The 14,663-nt window shown below is 39.1% G+C and overlaps 1 protein-coding gene across 1 annotated transcript in view; it reads right to left on the bottom strand.

Moving 5' to 3' along the window:
- Window positions 1-14,663, bottom strand: part of si:dkey-215k6.1 (transmembrane protein 132C) — a 304,130-nt gene that overhangs the window by 197,539 nt on the left and 91,928 nt on the right. The window lies entirely within an intron of this gene.

Below are 14,663 nucleotides of genomic sequence, written 5' to 3'. Positions count from 1 at the left end.
GCAGTTTATTTCCATTTATTTACATACTGTTTTTATTCATTTCCCAGTGTATTTACCAGGCATTTCACAAAGATTGGGAGTTTGAAGCCTGGGATTACCTGGGATTTGGTGCAGTATCTCATTTCAGAAGAATACAAGGGGTTACAATGCCTTGATGGGAGGAAGTTTTGATCCCTACCCTTTATCCTTCATCACTCAGTATTTGTTATTCATCTGCTGTTTGGCTTGTCAGCATTATATAGTGCAAGGCACTGAACCACCAAATTGATCACTTATTGTACACTCTTGGAATATCAGTGTAATCTAAATGAACTACAATTAATCATATTGTGGTTTAGTAAAGTTCAGGAAGATTTTTTTTTAAATATATTGTTTTTACTTTTATTGTTGCTTATTCATTCGTGAATATTTAATGTTGACTTAAGATGTATATGTTGTTTACATCCTACTGTATGTGAATACCTGTGGGCTCGATATAGTAAATTCCTGTTCCTACATATTTTCGGGACATCCTATTTAAAGGCGGTCACTGGCATGATGTTATTCGTTGGTGCTTTGAGGTTCTTACCTCAAATTCTGTATTCTATGTATATATATATATATATATATATATATATATATATATCCTTTTCTTGTCATGGTGTGGTATGCTTTAATGGCATTATTATCTGACTATCATGGGACCAGAGCGTTTGTATTTAAAGATTGCTTCTCTGTATATTCAGTTCTGTATATCTTTTACAAACCACATATCTCAGGGGATATAAGCAGTGTGTTGAACTTTGTCTGGGAATGGCGCCCACTAACTATAGAAATAACCAAATATACTGTAGAAAACATTAATGCATTAAATGGCTTCTGCTGTACAAATGCCACAGAGAACATTTATAAAATAGTGCATTTTACTATACAAAAATAGATGGAATGATTTCCATTTTAACACACCAAGGAACCAGCGCTGGCACAAACAAAACACACACGTACAGAAGTGGGTTTGAGCGGAAATGTGTGTGTGTTTCCTTGTGTCCTAGGGTAGCGGAGTGTGAAAATATAATGAGGGTGGGATAGCATAGCGCTGTCTGGGGCAAGTCATACTGAGGAGACTTCACAAAAAAATAATGGCAGAGAAATAAAGTGATACCTCAGTGCAACATGAATAAGCAGGCTGGTTTGGTTATGGTGCATGGGCCTGTAAGGATACGTTCCGAGTGAGAAAGACAGGAAAAGGGAGACAGAGAAAGAAAGAAAGAGAGACGTGGTGATGTGGAAAGAAAAACACAAAGAGACAATAGCATGAAGGAAAGAAGAGTTAGACAGATGAGAAGGAGAAACTAAAATGAGTGGAGAAAAAAAATTGGAACACATAGTACAGTCTGACGGATTGGAGATACTGGCGTTTTTTAGTTACACAGGATGAATGCATACACTTCACTAAAAATGAAACCAATTTGTCTCTGGTTGAATCTTTGTCATGGACGAATCCAAGCAAACTTTGTATGCTCTCCTGCACCAACATTGTGTACTGTACCGTGTCAATAAAGCTTTGGAGTGAAAGTTAAAATGGATAATGACAAGGAGAAAAGAAATGAGCAGAAGAAGAAAGGAAAAATTAGTTTATGTTTACACTGTATTCATGCTTATACTGAGTGTTATGTGCATGGTCATGTGCTTTAAGAGGAAGACAGTTAATGCAAACTTTTTAGGGTCATGAGAGGACACATTTCTTTCATATTAATATAGAGTAAAATATACAGCTTCTTTGGCTTCAAGCATACTTTAATAAAATAAAAACATCCATTAAAAGGGATATAAATCATTATTTAGTGCCTAACTTCATGTTGGATTAGAGGTCAACATTATGCACATTTATGACTGCAAGGTCACAGAAGACTAAGGGGGGGGGGTGGGGGGGGGGGAAAAAAGGCGAATTTCGTCAAGTTTGGAGCTTATCCATATTGAAAATTTTTAGATGTGGTTTGTACATCTACTACTGTCAAATCCCAGATAGGTTATATGGTCAAACACACATCAGCACATTAGCCTCAGTAAGCTTTTTTAATTCTTTTCTCATTATTATGTGTGTCCTTGAAGTACAACAGCCTGCATGTGTGTCTGTGTGTGTCCACAGGAGTCTTATGAAGCATATGTCCCAATCCCGAACAGGGACCTTGAACAGCTGACACACACACACACACACACACACACACACTTGGATGGAATCATTAACATTTTATAAAGAGTCAGAACCAAATGTATTTACTGTACTTTATCTCAGGTCATATTTTTTTTCTTTACGTATTCATCATCATGGTTTTACAGATAAATATAATATATTGTTTTGTCATTGTTATGTTAGTAATCTGAAAATGTAAACTTCTACTCTCTCATAATTGTAATTTATTCTGGACAGCGTCATTGTAAAGTTAAATGTAAGTGTGTGTGTAAGTATCACTTACAGACACAAGAGGCAGGCCAATTGCAGCTCAATATGTGGCGCTATACTACAAGTCAGGGTTGGCCCTTTTCAAATCTGGCATCCAAACATTGGTATGCCATTGGCTACCATTAAACTTGGCAGGGTCCTGATTACCTGGCATCATTACTTTGGCAACCACCAACCACAAGAGGAATCCATACCCGCTGTGTCATGCTGCACAGTGCGTCTGTGTGTGCGTGCAAATGTGCCTGTGTGTGTGGATTTCACTGGTCCAGTGGGTCCATGTATGTGCATGTATGGTTAAGTATGCAAAAACGTATATATATGTATCATCAGTGAGACAAAGTATACTGTATATAAGTGTGTGTATGTGTGTGTGTGTGTGTGTGTGTGTGTGTTTGTGTGTTTGTGTGTTTGTAACAGCAAATAAGGCAGGATAGGCATTTTTGGAGGGAAGAAGGATCACAGATGGGCCCTGTCAAATCTGTGTACATCTGGTTTTGTTCCTGTCCACACACACACACACACACAGCAAATAATCAAAACACAGTGGAGCGTGTAGGACAGAAAGAAAGAAGGAAAGATAGCGAGAACCAAAAAGAGATGGGTTTCGAGTGAGAAAGAGAGATACCAAGATGAGATTATGGCATCAGCACTGCTTGATATTGTGTTGGTTAAATATTGACTCAGATTTTTATATTTACAGTAATTAAAGACAGGCACACATCTTCCACATTAACATGGTTTGGGTATGTGTGTGTGTGTGTGTGTGTGTGTGTGTGTGTGTGTGTGTGTGTGTGTGTGTGTGTGTGTGTGTGTGTGTGTGTGTGTGTGTGTGTGTGTGTGTGTGTGTGTGTGTGTGTGTGTGTGTGTGTGTGTGTGTGTGTGTGTGTGTGTGTGTGTGCACCATTAGCAGTCAAACTCAATGTTGCACCAAACATGAACTTGAATATACACACATAAACCATAGCTCCATTTAACTTTTCTGTGCATACTTTCAGTTTCATTTTTAGCCAGTGGTGCATTGGCATGGCCCAGAGTTGCCATGCATTGCCAAAGCAGAAGGTGTCAAATTCTCCAGAAGGTTATGTTGATTTACTGTTACTCCAAATGTTCCTTTAATGCATGACAACCGTGTACAAAGTAATTCTCCCTCCACTCCCTGCTCCCTTCCATCTGTTTGGTCCTCTATGCCAGTCTTCCTATTTTTCTTGCTTAGGTTGTTTTGTACAATTGAACAAATAGCTATTCAAAGCTATTCTGAGCCAGCAGTTAAAAGTAAAACATGTCCATGACTGCTTTTCTATATCTGTGAACTATAGGAAATACAACAACAAAAATATCCCAAATTGATCAGTGTTTGATGAAAAGCATCAAAATATCAGTTTGCTTTTGCTTCACTCAAACCTTTTATCCACAGAAGCAAATTGCCCCCGCCCCCTACCTGAAAAAATAAATAAAATACAGTGCAGACACAGCACAGCAAAGAAATATCCATCATGGCAGAATTTCCTGAAAAGAATTAACTCCATTGATCACACAGATGGCACACTATCTGAGAAAGAGAAGGAAGGAGATGGGGGGGAGTGAGAGATGGATACAGGGAGATATATAGACAAGGATGGTGTGAGATGTGGAAGAAATGAAGGAAAGAGTGTTGAGGAGGAGAGGTAATAGGGGAAAAGAGGATGAGAGAGGGATGAGGTTTCTATTTCTGAGCAGAACATTCATCAAAAGCATGAGTTTATTTTGGTGGTCACTCTGTCTCTCGTTCTCTATGCCTGTCTCTCTATCTCCCCACCCTGCACAATCTCTCCTTACTGGTGTTAATTTTTGAAATGTTAAAGGGGAACTCCAATGATTTCCCACATAAGTGTCACTTTACTAGTCATAAGTTGTGCTGCTCAGCTTGTGAAAACAGTTGTATAATGTCTTCTGTGGCTCTGGAGGAACTTTGTCAAGTCAGAGAATAACCCCTGGTGATGTCAAAGTGATGTAATCTCGGCTTGAGTTTAGACACTACACATTTGTAACTGAAAGTCTGGGTTTCAAAATGGAAGTGCAGCGCTTGATGGCGTTGTCCAAGGCCAAAGGGTCTAATGAAAAATGATTTTGGTTGCATTATGGGAAATGTAGGTTTCAGTTTTGTTGGAGCTTCAGTCACCTAAAGTACGTATATCCCCAAATTTTCTGCTTCAATTTTGACCACTTCCTTTCATTCAAGTCACCTGCTGTCACTGCAGTGTCTAATTTAGAAGTACATTGCCTGATTTCATTACAGTGGCTATAAACGGACCTACACTCAATGTTTTGGCCTCAACCATGAGCTGTGTTGTGTTTCGAGACATTTTGTGTTATCTGACAATTGAGCCAATCTCCTTAAAGCTTGCTGTGTACAGATAGATAGGTGGATGCCAATTATTGGTACAGGAGCTGCAGAAAGAAAGGCACAACACCTAACAACATTATGAAACTTAGTGCAACAGCCCTGCAAGAAACTGGGAAACTGGGAAAGGAAAAAACTCTGTAATGGATAAGTTTGTTGAGACCGTGTTAGAGAGGTGTTAATGCAGCTCAACTAATTTTTGAGAGTGTGATATATCGTATTAAAATGTAAGATGTTCTTTTTATTTTGTCGACCTTAAACTGTCCTCACCCAGAAAACTACCAGGTTGATTGTGCAAGCAGCTCATAACGACCCAAATTTACGTTTGCTGTTAGGCGGCTGTAGTAATTATCGCAAGAGCAAACGAGGAATTGTGGTGCCGAAATTTCACATAAAGACTTAGGCTGGGGTGGCGGATGGGTCAAAGAAACAAAGGAGTTTCACCCCACACCGGGGTTTGTGTCCTGTCTGAAACCAAAAGTCAACGATCACTTTTTGAAATTATTCGGCTTTTACGGACCTTAGTCCGCGATGCAGTTAAGTCTCCATTTTAGTAGTTTTACGTCACTTATTTTTTAAATTGTTTTACCAACCCTAAGTATTTTTTTTGCAAAAACTTAACTAGTTCCGTTTCACGTTACATGTTAAAAACAGCAGTTGTTACGTTAAGTCACTGCTGACATATTTGGACCTATTCCCCAACAGTTTAGGAACAGAGGATTTGTCCTCTTTCAAGTTGTCTTAGCTGTTTCATCTCGCTTTAAAACCTTGCATATCAAAGTGCTAACTGCCAGACCTCTTTAATCGCTGACTAATGCTGCTAATTGGAATTCATCCTAAAATGACAAACCTTTGTAACAGTTTTTGTTATTATGAAAAAGTTACCTCTGAGTTTGTCCATAGAGTGTTTACAGAACTCTGTGCACCCCTGGTAGAATAATCCCTGATACTCCCACACACACATGTACACACCACCTGTTGATTGATGACCCTGTCATTGGGTCAGTGAAGTCACATTTCCCCAGATATGGTCTGACTACCACCTTTCTCCTCTGCCACTAACCCCTCCACCCCACTTGCATGGACCCAATATCTCGGTCTCTCTGTCTGCGTCTTTTTCTCATTTTTTCCTCTATACCTTCCTTTATTAGTTTTCCTCCCCTCTTTTTGTCTTAGCCCTGTTCTGTTTCCCATTACACCTTTCCATAGGTGTAATTTAATGGGAAGGCAGGGAGACATGTCATAGCTAATAATTTCACATAAATCATGCCTCCATCAGTTAACGATACTCACACTTTTTGAACATATTGGAGACAGAGACTGACAATGTGAGAAAGACTTAGGCCACCTGTACTATACTGTAGTCAGACTTTGAGCTAACATGACACTTTCTCAAGACATTGTTCAGCTCAGAATGTTACATGTTACATGATTACTTGATTATAATAGTATAACCAATGTATTTTGCAGTTCTCCTGGTTTAGGATTGTGATTATAAACTGTGGACCTCTGCAGTTCCTAGTAGATGTCTCCCCCAAAAGTTGAAATGAAATATACCTTTTGCCAATATTTTCCCCTTTTCTATCAAATTTGCCTCTCTCCAATTTTCTTATTACTTTCATTCACTCTGTCCATTCACTCCATTTCCAGTCTCTCCTTGAGAAGTAAGAGAAAGGAGGTGAAATGCTGACTGAAAGACCCACTGAAGGAAGGATAAGATGGTGGGATGGAGGACTTTGGGAATTGTGGATGTGAATTCTGTGAGTGTGACTCATGTCAATGCGTGTGCGAGTGTGTGTGTGTGTGTGTGTGTGTGTGGGGGGTCTCAGAGTGTGTTTGTGGCAACAGATGCAGGGAAGTGTGAAGAGCAATTTCAAATGGTCATCATACCACTGAGAGAGACAGAGACAGACGGAAAGAAAGGAAAGACCTCTCAGAAAGGAGGTAGAGCAGCACAGACGGAAATGGAGGAGCCGCGTGCAGCAAATGCTAAACTCACACACACAGTATCCAGAGAACTAAATTTTTTTCTGAATGAGTGTCATGTTCTGTAAATTGTCTTTATTGTACGGATTTAGGTGAAATGTATGTATGAAAGTGTGTTGCATGGCATGCTTTGCCCACAATGAAACACTTGCCACACAGCCTGGCACAGTTTCTGTTGTCGTTCGTCACACTTTTTATTGCATTTCTGGAGTATAATTCTAGAGTCTTTTCAATCTTTTTTGAAAAATGACCACGTCAGACACATTTAAGCGGTGGTTCTAAACTGGAGACTTGTGTTCCAAAAGTGGACTGCTGGTACCTTGATTGAATTCAGAGTGTGTGTCAATTGGGTCAAAAAGTACTTTCATTACTGTTACCACTGCACAGCTAGGAGCGGTAGTAGAACCATGGTGTGAAATTCACACCATTCAAGGATATGTTGTGTTTTGAACATGTCTATTCTAAAACAGTTTGAGAACTACCGTATTGGGCATCTAAGAAAGTGAGAGTTTGTAATCAGCCACTTTATCTGGTAGAAAAAAAATGGATGGGGATGAAGAAATGGTAGTGTGTAAATTTACTGTATAAATATATAAATTTTCCTATACGTTATATTATAGGTTATCAAAAAAAAAATAGAATATGAACAGTAGAAAATAAGTGTATGACATTTTAATAAGATGGCTACCATTTATTCATTGATTGTTCTTGCAATTTGCCCTATAGGCTAATTTGATGCAAGATGCTGGTACAATAACAGATAAATCAACTCTTCCCTTTGGTGGGTGTTCTATGTCATATGTTGAGCCAACAGTATCACCTGCGGTGCCTCACCCCAAACATTGCAGCCAATAGGATTGATAAACAAAAAAAGTAAAAGTTCTTTCAATTAAAACAGAGTTGTGAAGAAAAGCCTCTGTGAGTGTCGGGCCAGGATCTTCTGGCTATGAATATGAGGAAGGGATAAATCCATTGTGCCTTGGTGCCATTCAATTCTATCCTTCAGTAGTCCACAGCCAGGCAGCCAACTTGTAAAAGCTGCTTATAAAGGGGCTAAAGGACACTGAGCGTCAACTGACTTAATGGACCAATAGGAACTAAGAAAGGAGAGGGGGGAATGATGGTGGGAAATAGGCATAAGATAAGATTCTTTAGAGGATAATAGGTCATCAAAGAGGGGAGGAGAAAAGGAAAGTTAGAGAGAGAAGTGTGAAGGATGAGGAAAAGGAAAAGGGAAGGATGAGCATGACAAGGAGAGGACAGACAAGAAATGAGCAGGGGAAGTGAGGACAAGGTAGTGGAGGAGGAGGGTAGGAGGAAAGAGAAGGAATGAAACAAGGAGAGGGGGGAAAGAGAGAGTGGAGGAGTACAAAGAAAAGAGGGGAAAGAACCAGAAAACTAAATTGAAGGATAGGACAGATGACAGAAGTTAACCCCAAAGCATAGGAGTAGAGGAGTTGTTGGGGAGAAAGAAACAAAGAAAAAAAAAGCAGTTAAGTTTCAGTCTCTACAACTTTGAAGCACAAACTAACAGATGGATGAAAAAGAGAAGAAGAGAATAAAGGATGAGAAGAGAGCTCTCAGCAAGGCTTGAAAAACAAATAATGTAACTTTGCATTTCAGGGTCGCAGTTAAATGTATTTTTCTTCAACATGAAAAATATCCAAACTTCTGCTCTTCCAACACAGCAGTGCATATTCATTATAGGATGCTGCTGTCAGGGTGAAGGCAGTAATTCCATAAGGATAGTAGGTTGTAGTATTAATTATTTGTAAAAGACACTCCAGGCACATTGGGCAGACATACAGCACACCACACACAAACACACACACACACACACACACAGAATCAGACATGTAGGTCTATATCTCAGCTGTAAATGTGTGTAAATGTTCGGAAACGAACATGTGCACTATAGTATGGATGAACACATCTCGGACCTGAAAGAAGCCCCGGGAGCTTGTGACCACCAGTGGCGCTGTAAAGCAATCTGGCATCCTGCCAACTGCACAGAGCAGTTATCCATACCGACAGTTGGTGGATGTTAAAAGTAGCATGTGTCAAAAAGGAGGAGAAGTAGATTTTAAGCCAATGTGAGCAACAGAACAGTTTCAAAACATTTATGTATTCTTGAAATGACAAACGTTCAATGCATATTTATTCCACGTATTTGTTTGGCCTTGAGGTTATACAATGCAATTTAGTACAAAACCTAATTTGCAAAGAAAGCTACACAGGGTACCTTTAAAGTAAATACATCAATAATGTTACTACCTGTTACAATGCATAGTATTCAGCATTGACCAACTAATTGCGGACCACTGATTTCCACTCACACAGACAAAATGCCACCACTCCTTAAGGCTGTTATTATAAGGCTTTTTTTCAAAGGTTAAGGAACACTTAATTATACTTATTCAAAATATTTTTGGGTCTGTGAGTACTTGGGTTTTCTCTATACTCAACAGCTCTCTGCAATCTGGTTGTGTCCCTTCGTATTTCAAACATGCAGTTGTTCAGCCACTACTGAAGAAAACCAACCTGGATCCATCAATTCCCGCAACTTATAGGCCCATTTCCAAGATGTCTTTTATTCCCAAAATTTTGTTTCCAAACAGCTCACTGCTGTCTTGAATACACACAACATTTTAGACAAATTTCAATCTGGCTTCCGTCAAAACCACTCAATACTCATGCTCGGTTTTGGTGCTGCTGGACCCTTTGATACAGTGGATCACAACATCTTCCTTGATAGACTTAAGCACTGGGTTGGTATCTCAGGGAGCGCCCTGGATTGGTTCACTTCCTATCTTTTAGATAGAAGTTTTTATGTCACTTGGTCCCTATTGTTCAGAAACTGCTGCCCTTTCCTGTGGGGTGCCTCAGGGTTCTGTGTTAGGTCTGATTTTATTTGCATGGTATATGCTTCCCCTGGGACATATAATTAGCCAATTTGGACATATCTGTTATCACTTTTATGCAGATGACATCCAGCTGTATGTCTCTTTTAACCCAGAAGAGACTGAAAGTGTTGGAATTGCCTAAATGTTTGACTTCCATCAAGGACTGGCTGGCGAACAACTTCCTACAGCTTAATGAAGATAAGACCGATGAAGATAAGTCCTTATTGTTGCTCTGGACACTACAGCTTCCAAGGTTTTTCAGCTTATGGGGTCCCTTTTTTCAGCTGTACAGTCCAAACTGAGAAATTGTGGTGTTATATTTGATCATAACATGTATTTTGATCAACATATGAAATCACTGAACCGCACATGTTTCAGAAGAAAGAAACAAGTTTGGCAAGAAACATTGCCAAACTTAGAGCTGTTGTTTCGCATTCTGAGCTTGAGATGATCATTCATGGTTTTATATCAAGCCTAAATTTTTAATAGTCTTTTTTTTTTTAATTTTTTTTAAAAAATATAATAGATATTATTCATAGCTCACGCTATCTATATCTCTTCATCATGGACTGATTCATTTAAAATTACACTTCAACTCAAAACAAAATGACAACAGCAAAATAAAGAACCAAAGTACCTTGGCAATCTTGTAGAATAAACCTTTTCAAATTGTGTCCAGTTAGTAGAAAGTAATCCCTAGTGTCATCTGATCAGAATTGTGAATTTTAAGTGGCCATGGCAGTGGCGGTTTTTGGTACGGGCGAACCGGGCAGCCGCCCGGGGCGGCATTTTTTCATGTCACATGGGGGGCGGCACGAGAACTTAAAAAAAAAAAAAAATCGTAGGGAATTGGCAGATCAACGCCCCCAAGCTGCTGAGAGAGGTCAACACCCCCTACTTTCACAATGAAATGGATTAGTTCGTAACAGTGCGCCACAGCGCGAAAGATAAACACACGGTGACAGGAGAAATGGGAAGTAGGCTACACAGAGACGGAGCAAGATTAGTCTAAACCTTTCTTTTATGTCAATGGTCTAAGCGCCTACATGAAAAAAAGTTACCCAAGCGGCTCAAATAAAAGAAAAAAGCGAAAAGACATGTTTTCGGCAGTAGCAGGACCTTCATCAGCTCCCGTGGCTGATGATAGTGGTGTCGGGACTCGGCAGCAGTGGCATATGCACAGTGAGGAGAAGACTCAGGAGGAGAGGGACAGAGATGAGGGAGTGAGAGTAGAACCTGCGGTAAGCACAACTCCCCTTAAAACACTTTGGCCCTTGATAAAACTGAGTGGTGGACAAACTGTTGATGATAACACTACAACAATAAAAAAGTAGGCAAGCATTACTGTATGATTGCATAGAGTAGATAAACGTTGCACATCATGCAAACTTTCTTTACGAGAATTGATGCTTTTTTATCTGCATTGACAGACAAAAACTCATGATAGACCTCTTCAAATTAAAGCCCAGGGCGTCATTCAATGTAGAACCGCCCCATGGCCATGGTATAAACATTTATAATCCATGAACTGTATACGTAGCAGGTCTTTTAAAATGACAGATTATATTAGCTTTATGAACAAGACAAGAAACTGTAGCTCAATAGAATACTTCCACATCCTCTTATTGTACAGCATGCCCTTGTAATCCTTGTCTAATCTGTTTACAACTCTAATCTGGTTAGACCAATCTGATTAATGTTAAAAAGATAATTACCCGAATATGGTGCGAGTAATCTGATTGATGTACTAATAAGAGGAGGATTATCAAACAGTTGGCACCTCTCTCTCTGCCTCTCCCTATTCTATATCACTTTTTTTATACCCAATTTATTCTCAGTTTTGCTGGCATATTTCAGCTCTGTTTATCTGTGACTCTTTATCTGTCTTCCACTCTGCATCTGCACTCGCCCCCTTCTGTCTCACTTTCCTGTCATCAGTGTCTCACTCCCTGCTCATCAGTCATTTTCTGTCTTATTGCCATTGATCGCGACAGAAGCCACATGAGGACAAACTTAATTAAGTCTGACAAGCGCAGGTATTTTTATCACTGCATCCGCAAACGCTCAGACTCTCGCAAATGCAAGCACGCCGAAGCAAACACACCCATCCACGCACCCACTTAAGCACATTTTAAACTTCAACCTGTTTCTTAATAACAGATTCTTTAAATCTTCTTCTTTTGGGTGAAAATCCAATTGTGCCCTTGTTCAACTTTGACATTCTGGAAGCACGTGTGCAAAGGGAAGGTGTCAGCGAATGTCACACACACACACACACACACACACACACACACACACACACACGCATATCTGTAGTTGTGAAGACCTTCCATTCATGCAAGTCCTTGAACGTTATTAAACTCAACCTTTAACTAGCATTAACCTTAAGTTGAAAATGAAGATTTATTTATTTTCATCTTTCTATCCTTGTGAGATCACACACACACACACACACACACACACACACACACATACACAGTCAAGCACACTTCGGTCTTCATCATCACCTCCCCTAAGGTCATCAAACACACAGCTGTGTCAATGCGCGAGTTCTTTATGCAGAGGTGTGAACTAACATTTCAGATTAGCCTGGCTCATGTGTCATGATCATCTGTCTTTCTCTTTATGTCTTCTAGGCCTGCTTCAAGTTTCAAGTGGAGATATGTTTGTTTTATTTTTAAATAAATAAATATTCTTAATTTTACAGATTATTGTTTCTCTTTCTCCAAATATCTGTGAATTTTGGGTCTCTGTCGACAGAGATACGTCCTTGGGATTTTGTGTGTTTGTCAATGAGTGTGTGTGAGTGCGTGTGTGTTTACAGTATACTGTATGTGCATCACTGTCAAATGACTAAGTGAAAATGGCAGGTTACAATTATAACTAGCTGAGGGATTGGCAGCATAAATGTGGGTTTATGTACGTGTGTAGGTGTGAGAGTAACAAGTTGAGTGTCAGTCTTTGGTAAGTTTATATTTAGACATTATTGATGGGCACTCAATCTAAGATAAAACACTTAATAATAAATCTAAAAGACAGTTTTATGATCATACATGCTAAATGAATATTTACGGCACATTTACAGTGATCCCTGAGAATAAATGAATAAAATAAATCTCAGGGATCTCAGATTTATTGTGTGGAGATGTGGGGAAACACCTACAGAAACACCCTACAAACAATATCCACACTTTAAAAAAAAAAAAATCAATAAGGATAGTATATAATGTAGGTCATCGTGAGCACACTATTGCAATATTCTTTAAGGTCATATGCTCTGAAATGTATGGCTCTAGTTGAGTTTAAAAAGGCATTCATTATTTTATTTTTTTACTGATGCAATCAGTGCAGCACTGCTGCAATTCTGATCATTGCCGTTTACTTCTTAGGTGTAAAATTGTGAAACCAAAAATGACATGAACAACAAATGTTCATGTATTTAACCCTTCTGGAGATACAGTGAATTGACATACTAAGTGGAGAAAAGAGAAATGGAAAAGATATATTACAAACCTTAAAGATTAAGAATAAGCAAATATGGATGTCCTGAAAATACCCTTTTGGTAGCTTTTTCCTTTGAAAATGTTACTGTTCAGCAGCAGACACAAGTCTAAATATTCACCCTGAAGAGCTTTGAGCAGTTTTATCCTATATCAACAACGTTGTATTTTTTTGGTTTAACATGTCACTGATTATCCATCTCAACAACTTTAATGTCTTTGTTGTTATTTATATTAACTGAAACCGGAGGCTTTTTGCATAGAAAATGCATCCATCGATATAAAACGTTATGAAAGAAATCAGCAGTAATGTAAAATCTGACATAACTGTGCCAACAAATGCTAAACAACTATCATGATTTAAATGTGGATAAAGCGTTGAGGTTTGAGCTGATATAATACGTCACTAAAGAATAAGAATCAAGGAATCATTTATCTACACTACAATTACATTTCTTCATTTGTACATAACATGTATTTTGTTATCCCACTGGAACAACTTTAAAGTTTTACTAAAGAGCAACTTCTCTCCTCTGTAACAAGAACTTTGTCTTCTGGTCTTAAGAACTGATGCATGTTCGCATGGTATTGTGATTTGTAAAGGGATTATAATGTGGCTTTTTACCATTTATTGTATGATCCTACTAAACCCAGCCTGAAAAACTAATTTCTTTCTCAGCATGAGAGGTTTTGATTTGAATGAATACAAAGAAAAAAGGCTAGTGAGCGTGTAATTGAATAAGATATTAGGTGAAACAGACAAATATGACACACTTTCACTTATTATACAAGTTTTGGATCAAATGCAGCATGTTTGTGATGTTGATCAGCCATCAAGGTTGGGAGCTAACACCCACCTGGTGAGATGCAGTTGTAAATAAGTCTGCCGACTCAACTAGCGACTTTGGCAGGCAGCAAAACATCATTTGAAGGTAGTGTGTGTGGAGATGAAACCGTGTAAGTGGCTGGTTAAAAGACCAGCAATAGTAGCGTGTTGGCAAAGACATGCGTTCCATGTTTGAGAAGTGACAGATGCAGATACAGAAAGAGAGAAGGCAAAAAGAGAGAAATGAAAGAAGATAACGGCATTAGGCCAAAGCGGTGAATGATGTCTGTCATGCTTTTTCAGTTTCCTGCTTGATGCTTTGCAAGCCAGGAGCATGTGCTGCTTAAAAAAGAGATACAGTAAACAAAGGAAAAAAACACAATGTGTGCTTAAACTGATGAGGAGTGGTGAGAAGAGACTGCTTTTAGCAGTACACACACCCACACACTGCTTCCAGTGGGACTCACAGTTCAACCTGACCTCTTTCTAAAGGTTAAACACAAGCAGCCTCCAACCACGGCAGGAGGAAGGAGGGGCAGAAAGGCGTAAATAGCTAACTCTTTTTACCTGGCTCTTTTCTTTGCCTTTTTGCTTTTTGTCCATCACTGTCTGTCCTGCTGTCTTA

This window comes from Perca fluviatilis, chromosome 6 (genome assembly GCF_010015445.1).
Source record: "Perca fluviatilis chromosome 6, GENO_Pfluv_1.0, whole genome shotgun sequence".
In the NCBI taxonomy this organism is placed as follows: domain Eukaryota; kingdom Metazoa; phylum Chordata; class Actinopteri; order Perciformes; family Percidae; genus Perca; species Perca fluviatilis.
The sequence above is the reverse complement of the archived record's forward strand: the minus strand, read 5'-3'. Positions and strand labels throughout refer to the sequence as shown.